The 11,782-nt window shown below is 42.5% G+C and overlaps 1 pseudogene; it reads right to left on the bottom strand.

Annotated features, from left to right (window-relative positions):
* Positions 1–814: 814 nt before the first annotated feature.
* Positions 815–10,338, bottom strand: LOC142490725 (mitochondrial inner membrane m-AAA protease component paraplegin pseudogene; annotated as a pseudogene).
* Positions 10,339–11,782: the final 1,444 nt, after the last annotated feature.

Here is an 11,782-nt window from a genome sequence, read left to right as displayed (position 1 = left end):
TAGTTTTAGCCCTTTTGAATACAAATTGTGGACCCTCCACAAAAATACGTTTTAACAGGGGATCTCCTGATAGGATACCCCAATGTTTTTTAACAATGTGTTTTATTTGGTTTATTTGGGTATTATACTGTGTAACAAATAAAGGTTTGTTATCGTCTCTGCTCTTTTCGTTAGGCTTCATATTTCTCTGTTTTTGTAGCAGTTCTTCCCTGGTGAGTTTATTAACTTCTTCCCAAGATTTAATCAAGTCTACAGATGAGTAGCCCCTGTCTCTAAATCTTATAAGGAGTTCTTTTGCCTGGTTTTTGAAGTCTTCATCATTGGAACAAATCCTTTTTAATCTAATTAATTGTCCCTTGGGTATGTTCCTCAGAAGAGGTTTGGGATGGCAGCTGTCAGCTCTAAGTAAAGTGTTACGTGAGTTCGGTTTTCTATACACGTCTGAACAAATATCCATGTTGGTATCTATAAATGATAATAAGTCCAGGAAGTGTATATGGTGAAAATTATACATATAAGTGGTGTACATTAAAGTTGTTATTGTTCAAATAATCAATAAACAATAATAGTGAATCTACACCCCCGTGCCAAATAAAAATAAGGTCATCTATATAACGTTTGTATAGTGTGATAAAATGTCGAAAGGGGTTTCTATCTCAGAACACGTGGATAGCCTCCCACCAACCAAAAAAGAGGTTTGCGTAGGAGGGGGCAAAGCTGGTACCCATTGCAGTCCAGCTGCACAGATAGTAATAATGGGGGTGGGGGGTGGGAAACACATGCGTGTCATACCGCAGAATGCCAGCCTCTCTAACTAGAAGCTCCCCGACTGTGTCAGTTTCAGGCTCTATGGGTGCTGCTGATAGATCTCCCTGCTCTCCTTTAGTGTGGGGGGAGGTCATTAAAAATGTCTTCCAGGCCTCCTCATCGTATTGTCCAGAAAGTCAATTTCCAACAGTAGCGGATTGAGGGCTTACTCCTTCTCCATGTTGGAAAATGCTGGCATGGTGGTGGATCATTTATTCCCCACTGCGTCAATGTGAACGAGGCAAGGAAGCCGGACACACCCTTCTTTGAAGAGGCTGCGTATGCAGGCTGCTCTAAGGCCTATCACTTCCACAAACTTCGAGCTAGCCTTTCAAAAAAGGGCACCTAATCTTCTGAAACTACAATCTTTCCCAGCAGCGTCTTCCCACAGCCAGATGTCGATGGAGAAAAGCTCCTTTAGGTACTTTGACCCAAGCTGCAGGTGGTGCTTCGGGCTCAGATAAATCACAAACTCCTTCACTTCCATCTTGTCCTTGTGCATCCCAGCAACATCCTTGAAGTTTATTCCTTTCCCAGACTTCTCACTCAGGATGGTGAAACGAGTCATCTTTAACTGTTTAAGGCACTGAACCCCCCTTTGTCATCCTGCTATCACAGCAAGGTGGAAAAACATACCACAGGATGGCAGCACCCACTGCTGCCATCCACAGGGCATAAAGGGCATTTCTGAAGAAGACCGTGTGCTTGTGGGAGACAGGGATGCTATCTTTCACATCGATCTTCAGCTCCTCTGCTAGTTGTAGCTTTTGAAACTTGTCTGTTTGCCATCTGCATCCTATACTGTACATGAGGATAAGGCTATGCGTACACCAGAGCCCCGGGAGGCAGGTAGATTTCCACAATATCACTTTTGGGTACGACCTGCATCCACATCACCTTTCACTTGGCCAGAATCTCACCAACAGTCATTCCATGAGATGTTTCTGCCGCTGGGGCTCAGGGAGTTGCGCAGACTATCACAACAGCGATAATACTGCTTTTGGCACATCTGTTCCTCACACTTATGGCACTTCTCTTCTTTGTCCCTTTTGGACCTTTCATTCTGATTTAGTTTGCTCTGCGGGTCCGAGGTACTAAAACAATTAATCCCACCTAGCAGCCTCCAGATCCTCACAGGCCTACTGCATCTCACCCTGCGTGACCCGCAGCAGGGGCCTTGAACCCACTGACTCGCCCGAGTCTGGGTGTTTTTTCAAATATTTATTAGATTGTAATCTCTTCGGAGCAGGGACTCCTTTTCCTAAATGTTAGTTTTATGCCTGAAGCACTTATTCCCATGATCTGTTATTTGTATGATTTGTTATTTATATGATTGTCACGTGTATTACTACTGTGAAGCGCTATTTACATTAATGGCGCTATATAAATAAAGACAGACATACATACAAAGCTTTCATTGCATGGTTTATTCTGCCAGCACAAGTGCCACTATACATAATCTTAAACACCTATTGCCACATTCTCACTTCTTTTAAGCAGGGAGATAAGGGTTTAATGGAAAGATTATACTGTATATGTTATATAGTGAATGTTGGACCATAAATGTTAAGACAATTCAGAAGCTTCACACAATCCAACAAAGAAGTGTGGAACAATCTATGCTGGATATTACCCGAAGATGCAGTTAAAAAAAAGGAATAGGTCGGAAGAAAACGCATTCAAAGGAAGTTTCAGGCACACTTACACTTCTGTTGTCCTTGAACTTGTTAAGTCTCTTCTTAAGTTGCAGATACTGCTGTAGTGAAGATCCCCAGTTTCAAGCTTCACAATGCTGTATATTCAACCAGAGGTATAACGTAGGGCTGTCAAACTCACGGCCCACGTCCACTCAGCAGACTCCTCTTCATTTGGAGGGTTAGCAGGTTAGTCTGGTGCCCAATCGCCCCCACATCCGATCACCTCCCAGCCCCAGAGTGGGAAGACAATCCTCTTCACTCTGCCAGGCAGACGCAGCGCTGGTGAGTCCGCCCACCCAATCGCCCTCACACACGATAGCCACCCCAGAGTGGGAGATAGGGGAGAGATAGCGAAAAGGGTGATGGGAAGAGGGAGAGAGAAAGGGGTGATGGGGAGAGAGAAAGGGGTGATAGGCAGAGGGAGTGGGGGGATTGGGGGTGGGACAGAGGGAGAATTAGGGGCGTTGGAGAGAGGGGGAATTGGGAGTTTGAGAGAAAAGGGATGGGGTGAGGGAAAGGAAGAATGGAGAGAAAATGGGGTAGTGGGGGGAGGGAAAGAAAGGGGTGATGGTGAGAGAAAGGGGGAGAGAAAGTTGTGGGGAGAGAAGGGTGATGGTAAGGGGAGGGAAAGTGGTGATGGGTTGAGGGAGGAAGAGCGAGAAGGGTGGTGGGGGAGGGAGGGAGAAAGGGGTGATGGGGAGAGGGAGATAACAATATTTGGTCCTCAGCATACAATGATCGGTTCCCTCTGTAGACCGCCTAAATATGTCTAGGGAAATGTGACCAATCGCCATATATTTTTTTTTTCAAACTAGGGTATCACATTTAAACTTCAGCACCATGTAAAACGAAAAAGAAAAAATGCACAGATGCGCACCAGGGATTAGATTAATGTTATTTATTATTAAAACACATAAACAGCTGAGACGATCCAACCCCTCGTCAGCTAAATGGGTTAAACTGCCCAGATATATAAACCATACATATGGACTCTAAAAATAGAATACCCTAAACAGTAGAACACACACAGTAAAAATATACATTCAATGTTAAAAGAAATAAACAAAGAAAATAGCAACAGCCCTAGGTGATTTAAGTTAAAACCGCCATAGAGGACTATAATACCGCTGACAGGGGGAAACGAACACTCACACTGGGGCAGAAGTGGGGGTCTACGGATGACCGCACAGAATCCGGATCGCGGCACCGCAGAAGGTGAAAAAACACCACTTGTGCCTCAGGCAGGCTCCGTCTCAGCCTCTCAGTAAACACGCGCAGGATGACCTGTCGTGACCTCTACGCGTTTCGCACCACGTGCTTCGTCAGGAGGTCTTTTTGTTTCTCAGGGTGTCCTCCCCCCTTTTTAGGGGGGATCACCTTTGAAGTGGGAGCATTTGGGGAGACGCTCCATGCACGTGCAGCAAAGGGATTTTCCTATCTTCACATCTGCAGCACGAGCGCTGAATATCCTTCTCTCTACTATGTAAAACGCTGTTATTTTGATTTATTTATTTTGTTAAAAAAAAAAATATCTCCAATGATTAGTGTAGGTTCTGAGAGCCTGTGGCTTAGCCTTAAGCTTTCTGAGTTTGCACTGCTCATTAGATAGACAGCCCAAGGCTACAGTATCTCTTCGACTTACAGTCAAAGCAGTAGTTTCACAGATAATTTCCTAGAGAATACATTGGCTTATTGAAAATTGAAAGCAGGATGCAATGTATGCAATGTATGCAATTCCCCAAAAAAGGTAGTGAGTCTGTACTGCAATAAGGAACTTCTTTGTGCAATTCCTAAAACAGTATTCTGAGCAGTGAGATTATGTTTTTAATCTTTCTCAATGTTTTGAAGTGTACATGGAGTGTTTGAAAACTTTTATGTAAGTTAATGTTATTCAGGTCTTTCAAACAGTCAAAGAACCCAAGAGAGCCTTAGACTTTGCTGCTTCGTCCATGTAGACTGTGTGGTTTGGAACAAGTCTTTCGGAAAGAAAAATAAATAAAAGCCAAACCGCAGAGATTCTATATGCAGTATATATTTATATATATATAACACAACTGTGATCTGGATTTTCATAAGAAGCCTAGATGTTAAACTCCCTTGGCACAAGGCCTTATTTGGTGTGCAAGTTGTACAAAACACACAGTCCTTGCTAAGATCCATTTATTTAGTATGTCAATTTCTACATACTGCTTTGCCATGTATATATTGCCATGGCTGATCCAGCTGTCTTTCTTCCCCCCCTGTCACGTACAGGATGTCCCAGTAGCTACAGGCAGTGACAGGCTATCCTGTGGGGTTTACCCCCCCCTCATGCTGCCTCCATGAGTGGCAAGAGAGGTGGTGTCACAGGGTCTGTGTTGCAGCCAATCTTGGTGCAGACCCTGTGCCCTCCCCTTTTGCATTAGGGAGGATGCTCCAAATTATAGGTGTCAGTTCCCTTCCATCCCTCCTAGGGAGAGGAGGTGTGAGTCCTCCACCCCTCCTGGGGATAGGAGAGCTAGATCTGTACATGGCACAAGGCCTCAACCATTAACTGCTGGCCAGCACCATCCAGGGATCTGAGACCACTACTATATGCAACACTGTTTACCATCTGCAGTGGTTGCTGCAAATAAAGACCTCATGTATGTACCCCTGCCTGAGTTGCAATCTATTAGCCAGAGATATTGGAGAGAAAGAACTGTCATGGTAGGGACTGCCTGCAGCTTTGCTGTATTGAAAGAGTGGAGATTCTGGGGCGCTCCCTAAGAAATAGCAGTACTAACCTCTGAATAGGGGCAGGGTGTGAAACAATGGGTGAACAAAAGAGAGAGAACCAAAAGATATAAATATACTGGCCCCAAACTTTTGCTGCTGCTCAGCTGGAAGAGTATCCTCCCTAGATCCTCTTTTGGTTGGGTAGAAACAGAGTAACAGCGAGCGCACAGGAAAACAAGAAAAAAAATAAAGCACAAATTAAAATGTGTATACAATCTGACTGACTGAATTAAAATCAAGCTGGTGAAGGGATAATAATTATTTAGTTCACTCACACGGGCATGTTTGAGTGGCCTGCATATAGGTTGCAGAATATGAATATCTCTGTAAGGGTAGATGATAGTCTTCTAGGGCTCCCAATACATACAAGGAACTCGTGGTGGAAGGATGTAAAAGAAGATTAATGATAAATATTAACACTCACACGGTTGTGTGTGCATGATCTGCACATCTATTGCAGAGTTTGGCACTTCTGTTACAGCCACCACTTCCTGGTGTAGTCCACCTCCAGACTCCTTTCTTCCTCCGTGCAAGTCTCAGATGTAAAGAAATAATAGGGGTTTGTACCCAGTAGTGGGGGGGGGGGGGCGGGAATTGTAATAAACAAATATAAACACTAGCACTCGCATACCATATGTGAGTTGTTGCTTATCATGGGTGTGATGAGTGCAGGTTGTCGTCTAATGCAATAGGTTAGTTTCCCTCGGTGATAACAGATGAAGGAGAGGTGTTGTAAAAATGTTCACTATTTATTACACAAAACATAAAAGAATAAAGATAAGTCCATGAACTTACACTTGTAAGTAAACAGAAAGGCTCTGCCGAAGTGCCTAGCAGTCCCTTGTTGCAGATACTCCGCTGCCACGTCCGGATCGCGGGACTGCAGACCAGGAACTTTCAGCAACTACAGTGGCCGACGACGGTCAAAAATCTTCTCCACTGAACAATGCGTTTCGCAATACTGCTTGGTCAGGTCCCCAGCCCATCGCGGACTCTCGGCTCTCCTGGACCCTCACAGGTACAGTATTCATGCACCAAGACAACAATAGTAGTAACATGTTTCCAGAGAGCGAGGTAAACAGGGCTACATATAAAACATTTCAGCTTGCTGTGCAGCACCTCCTGTTATGCATTTTGAGAATATACAGCCAAACTGTGGGGGGGGGGGGGGGGGGGGGTGGGAAGGGCGGTTGCATTCTAGACAGGACACAAAAACTGTTAAATACTCAAACATCAGGAAATTTGCTTTCCAACGTCTTAATTGTCCTTAAATATTATCTCTGATCTTTTATATTTTAGTCTGGTATATAAAAAAAATGTTAATATTTCTCTTTTACAGTATAACATCTGGATAGTGCAAAGTATAAGTACAAATATTGAAGTAACAGTTACAGTACATTTTGTTTTAAAAAAATCTCATGTTTACAGGGTACTGTATGCTAACAAGTTGAAACATGGGCAGAGCATTGATGCAATGAGCAGTCTGATGAACTAACTACTGGAGTCAGGGAGGACTTTCTACCATGCGAGACATAATTGGCAAATATTTCATTACGGTCTATGTTTGATTTCCTCTGGATCAATATAAATAAATGTAGAATATGCCTATCTCACCTTTCAGTCATTCATGAAGTTCTGCCCTCTACACCTCCAAAATATTACCAGGATACACCCATTTCTCACTCATGATGCAACTAAAACCTTATTTCACAAACTCATGTTGTCCCACCTTAACTACTGCAACCTTCACCTAGTTGGCATTCCCCTTATCCACCTATCCCTACTCCAATCCACCAAAAATGCTGCTGCCAGACACATCTACCTCACTCACTGCTCCACTTCTGCTGCTCCCCTGCACAAATCCCTACACTGACTTCGCACATCAGAATCAAAATGTAAAACCCTAGTTCTGAGTTACAAAGCTCCAACGACGCTGCCCCCTTACATCTCAACCCTTGTCCCCAAATATATACATATGCCGGATCCTATCTCTGAAATTCCCTACCATGCACCATCAGACTCTCCCCCAGATTCTAGTCATTTGAAAACTCCCTAAAAATGCAAATTTTCAAAAAAGCCCATCTTGCACACCCTCCCTGTCAACCCCATTGGTACTAGCTCTGTGGATTGACCAAACACCACAATATTTAACACCTGCCAACATCCACACCCCCAAACCTTATTAGGACCAGCTTTGGGGCTAAACCATTCTCCATCGTGAGGCATGCTCTGTTTCACAATGATCAACCACTTTAGCCTTTTGTTTCAACATATTCCTTCTAGATTGTAAACTCACAAGCAGGGCCTTCATTACCTTTTTGTACCTGTTTGTGCATGCGTGTCCATATTTGTATGTCACCGTTTATGTAATTATTATGTGACCCTTTTGCATCATAATTAAATATTTTGCACACAGGCAATTGCAAGGACTTTAGTTTTCAGCATGTACAAAACTTTGTTAAGCCTTTCCAAGCTATGCAAATATTTGTCTGGTTAAGGCAACCTCTGTAAGCAAAGCGCTTGAAGGGAATTCTAATGACTCCAGAAGTCCATGGGTGATCTTTTGTCATTTACACGTACTAAAGCTAATAAATGCAAATTGCCTTTGTCATTAAAATAACAGTGTCACATTATTTCAAAATCATTACTATTGTTTTGCTTTACTTTTGAACCCAATAAAAAATTGCAGTTTATGTTGGGTTTAGAGGTTTGGCTTAATAAATCATGTTACGAGAGATATGTTTCATGTATTAGATCTTGGTTATTTAAGTTTATTATAATACTAGGAACAAGTATAAACAATACTAAATATTGTCTTCATAGTTCAGGCTTTAAATAATTTATTCATATTATTTAAAGGCCTTTTACTTTATGTATTGATTGCTTTGCACATAACTCGGTCATGTAACACCGTCCATAATCAATTGAAGATAATTTGAATTTTTTTGAATTACATTTTCATGAATATACAATTGTAACATTTTGAAAAATGCTCCTGCATTCATTGACACACACACACGTGTGTGTGTGTGTGTGTGTGTGTGTGTGTGTGTGTGTGTGTGTGTGTGTATTATATATTTGAAAAAGATTTCACAGGCACTCCAATATAGTATCCTGAATGGGCTGGTGCATATCCCATAAAGATAACAAAAACATACATTACCAGAAACTGGCAAAAAGGAGACAGCACTCAGGCAGGTACATTCAGTAAGTGTATTAAAACACAAAGCACAGAAGTCCAACGTTTCGATCCCACAGGGGGATCTTCCTCGGGTACAGGAGTGCCCAGGAAGGTATAATTGCACCAACGGTTCACAGGGGTAGCGCTACCTCATACAATGCGTGAGATTGACTGGAAAGGACACCAGGGTTATTGGTGCCACCGCACCCTCCATACTTTGGGGGAACTATCAAGTGTTGGGCTATTGGGTGTACCCTGGGGTTACCATTGTTACCGGTATTTGTTATTGCGTGTGTGTCAGTAAACATTAGTTTATATACCTGTGTGTGTGTATTGTTCATTACTGTATTGGTTCCTGTGAGGGGTTATCCCGCCAACGCTGGGATCCTTCATAGGTGGAGGCTCTGCACTGAAAGGAGAAATAACTCACCTCAGGCTCCCAGCGGCGGAAGCCTAGGCCTCCTTTGAACAAACGGGTATATCAGCACGTGTAGTTCCCTTAGGCATAGGGAAAGGGGGCTACAAGTATAATACTCCATTTAATAAAGAACACATTGAAAGAGGTCAGGGTAGACATTTAAATAAATAAATACATAGAAATGCCGTGAAAGCTTCACACAAAACACTGATCACGCTTAATAGCTGTGTTGTTGTTTTTTTTTTTACTTTCCTTACTACCCTTGTGTGGCCTCTGTCTCCTACCTGTGGCTGTGCAGCTACAAGAGTAGGAACTCAGTAGGAAATTATACTTAATTTCCAGTTTTTATCGGTTTTAACAGCATGACAAAATGTAACCATTACCATATGTAGTCTGTGTAATGTCGAAAACATGAATTGATGTGTTAATTTCTGTTTTGCAGAACTTGTCTTTGGTAATCCATGCTATTGAAGAAGTAATATGAAAACCGACCTTAACAGTCCTAATTGTTTTTTCAGGCATCTCTGCACGCTACAATCACTCAGCTGGGATTCAATCATAGCCACAGCATTGTTAAAACACATTCAATCTCTCTATAATATTTGCAACAACAAAAGCTGTCCTGTGGTTAGCCTAGACATAAATGCTGAGTACTGTAGTACAAAGGTATACAAAGGTACTCCAAAATGCGAATATGAGTTCAAAAAGAAAAATGAGAGGAGACCTTGGTGCAAAGTAACCCTTCAATGCCCCTATGTCCCAAACAGAAGCTTATAGCAGTGATATGTAGAAAAAAAATCGAGGCAGACAAGTAATTATGCAAAAATTGCTAGGGTTTACTGCATAGTAGTAGGCAGAGCTAACGTAACTATTCGGGGGGACAGCCCCTTCCTCTGATAAAAGCCACCCATGTATTGTAAATATCCTAAGCAGTCTCTTAAATAGCACCCAAATTGCCCCACAGCGGCATCCCATCACCAAAATCACAAAACAGACACCCGGCTGCTCCATGTGGACTCTGATGCGTTCATTATTGCTGTGACGTCATTGCACATTCAAATGCGGTTCCTAAGCAACGACGTCACCACACCAGAAAGAAGTCCCAGCACTGCTGCCTGGCAACCACATAACAGAACACCGTCAGCACGTCACGGAGGACGGGCATAGAGATCAAGATTCATTTACATCTCAGATAGTTTTCTGTAGTCCATAGAGGCTACAATTTTTCCAAAAAATAAAGTTTCTATAAACCAAATTATTTATATCCCAATTCTGGTCTACCTCTGGTTAGTAACCAATGGCGTTTTTCCCATGAGGTCCGATTGGCCCGGGCTGTTTTTTTCTCTGTTTTCCCATCTACAGAGGTCCTGCTCTCTCCCCCACTGATTGCCAGAGAAGAACGTAGATCCTCTGTAAAGGTCTCTTACCTTCTCTTTCATACTGCCTTCCTTCTGTAGCATTATCACCTGGCATCGCATTGTCATGTAAATGCATTATCACATGATGTTGCTGCGTCATTTGACACCACAACGCTGCAGAAGGAGGAGGCACGGGCGCCAAAAAAGTAAGTGCCTATGGGCGACAAAATTTAAAAACCGCCACTGTTCGTAACCCTGGACCAACATACTACAGGTGCGCCGACGAGTATTCGAAAACTTGCCTTAAACTTGCCTTGGAAAATCTGGGGCTATCATCAACAAGATCCAGGTACATGCTGGGTACATGCTGCAACATTTCAGTGACATTTTTGCAGAGACCAATGGCTCATCAGATTAACACAGCAGGGGTCCCTGGCAGTCAAATTCCGTTTGAATGGGACTGCCAGGGACCGCCGCGGTTAATCCGAGTCTGTCTGCAGAAATGTCACTGAAATGTTGCAGCATGTACCCAGCATGTACCTGGGTCTTGTTGGTGATTGCCCCAGATTTGTTTTAGAATACTCGTCGGAACTACAGCACATTACACTAATGTTTCTCCTGCCTCACTGACAGCAGCAGCAATTGTTTAATTGTACTCAGAATTTATTTGTGAATCTCTAAAGTGGTTATGTTCCTGAACAGCATGACAAAATGTACTCTTTACCATATGAAGTCTGTGTAATGTCAAAAACATGAATTGATTGTGTTTATTTTTGTTGTGCAGAACTTGTCTTTGGTAATCCATGCTATTGAAGAAGTAATGTGAATACAGGCCTTAACAGTCATCATTGTTTTTTCATGCATCTCTGCACGCTACAATCACTCAGCTGGGGTTCAGTCATATCCATAGCATGGCTAATACACATTGAAGCACTCTGTAGTATTTGCAACAACAAAAGATGACCTGTATCTAGATTACAAACATAAATGCTCAGCAATAAAATAATAAACATTTATTTTTAACTACAAATAGTGCGAATAGGAACCCTTACCAACCCCCATATATATTAAATATCCCACCACCTCCCCAATAAATATAGCCCCACAACCCCCATATATTAAATATACCCCCACCATCCCCAAATATATTAAATATACCCCTACCACCCCCATATATATTAAATATCCCACCACCTCCCCAATACATATAAAATATACCCCCACCGCCCCAATTCATATAAAATATACCCCCACAACCCCGATATATTAAATATACTCCTACCACCCCCATATATATATATATATATATATATATATATATATATATATATAAAATATACCCCCACCACCCCCATATATATATTAAATATACCCCCACCCCCCCCAATACATATAAAATATGCCCCCACCACCCCAATACATATAAAATATGCCCCCACCACCCCAATACATATAAAATATGCCCCCACCATCCATATTAAATATACCCCCACATCCCCCCCACATTGTACTTTACCTATCTCCTGCAGGACACAGACAGCACAGAACATGTCTCTGAACCGCC

The sequence above is a fragment of the Ascaphus truei genome, chromosome 3 (assembly GCF_040206685.1).
Source record: "Ascaphus truei isolate aAscTru1 chromosome 3, aAscTru1.hap1, whole genome shotgun sequence".
NCBI lineage: Eukaryota > Metazoa > Chordata > Amphibia > Anura > Ascaphidae > Ascaphus > Ascaphus truei.
This window is presented reverse-complemented; position numbering and strand designations above follow the sequence as displayed.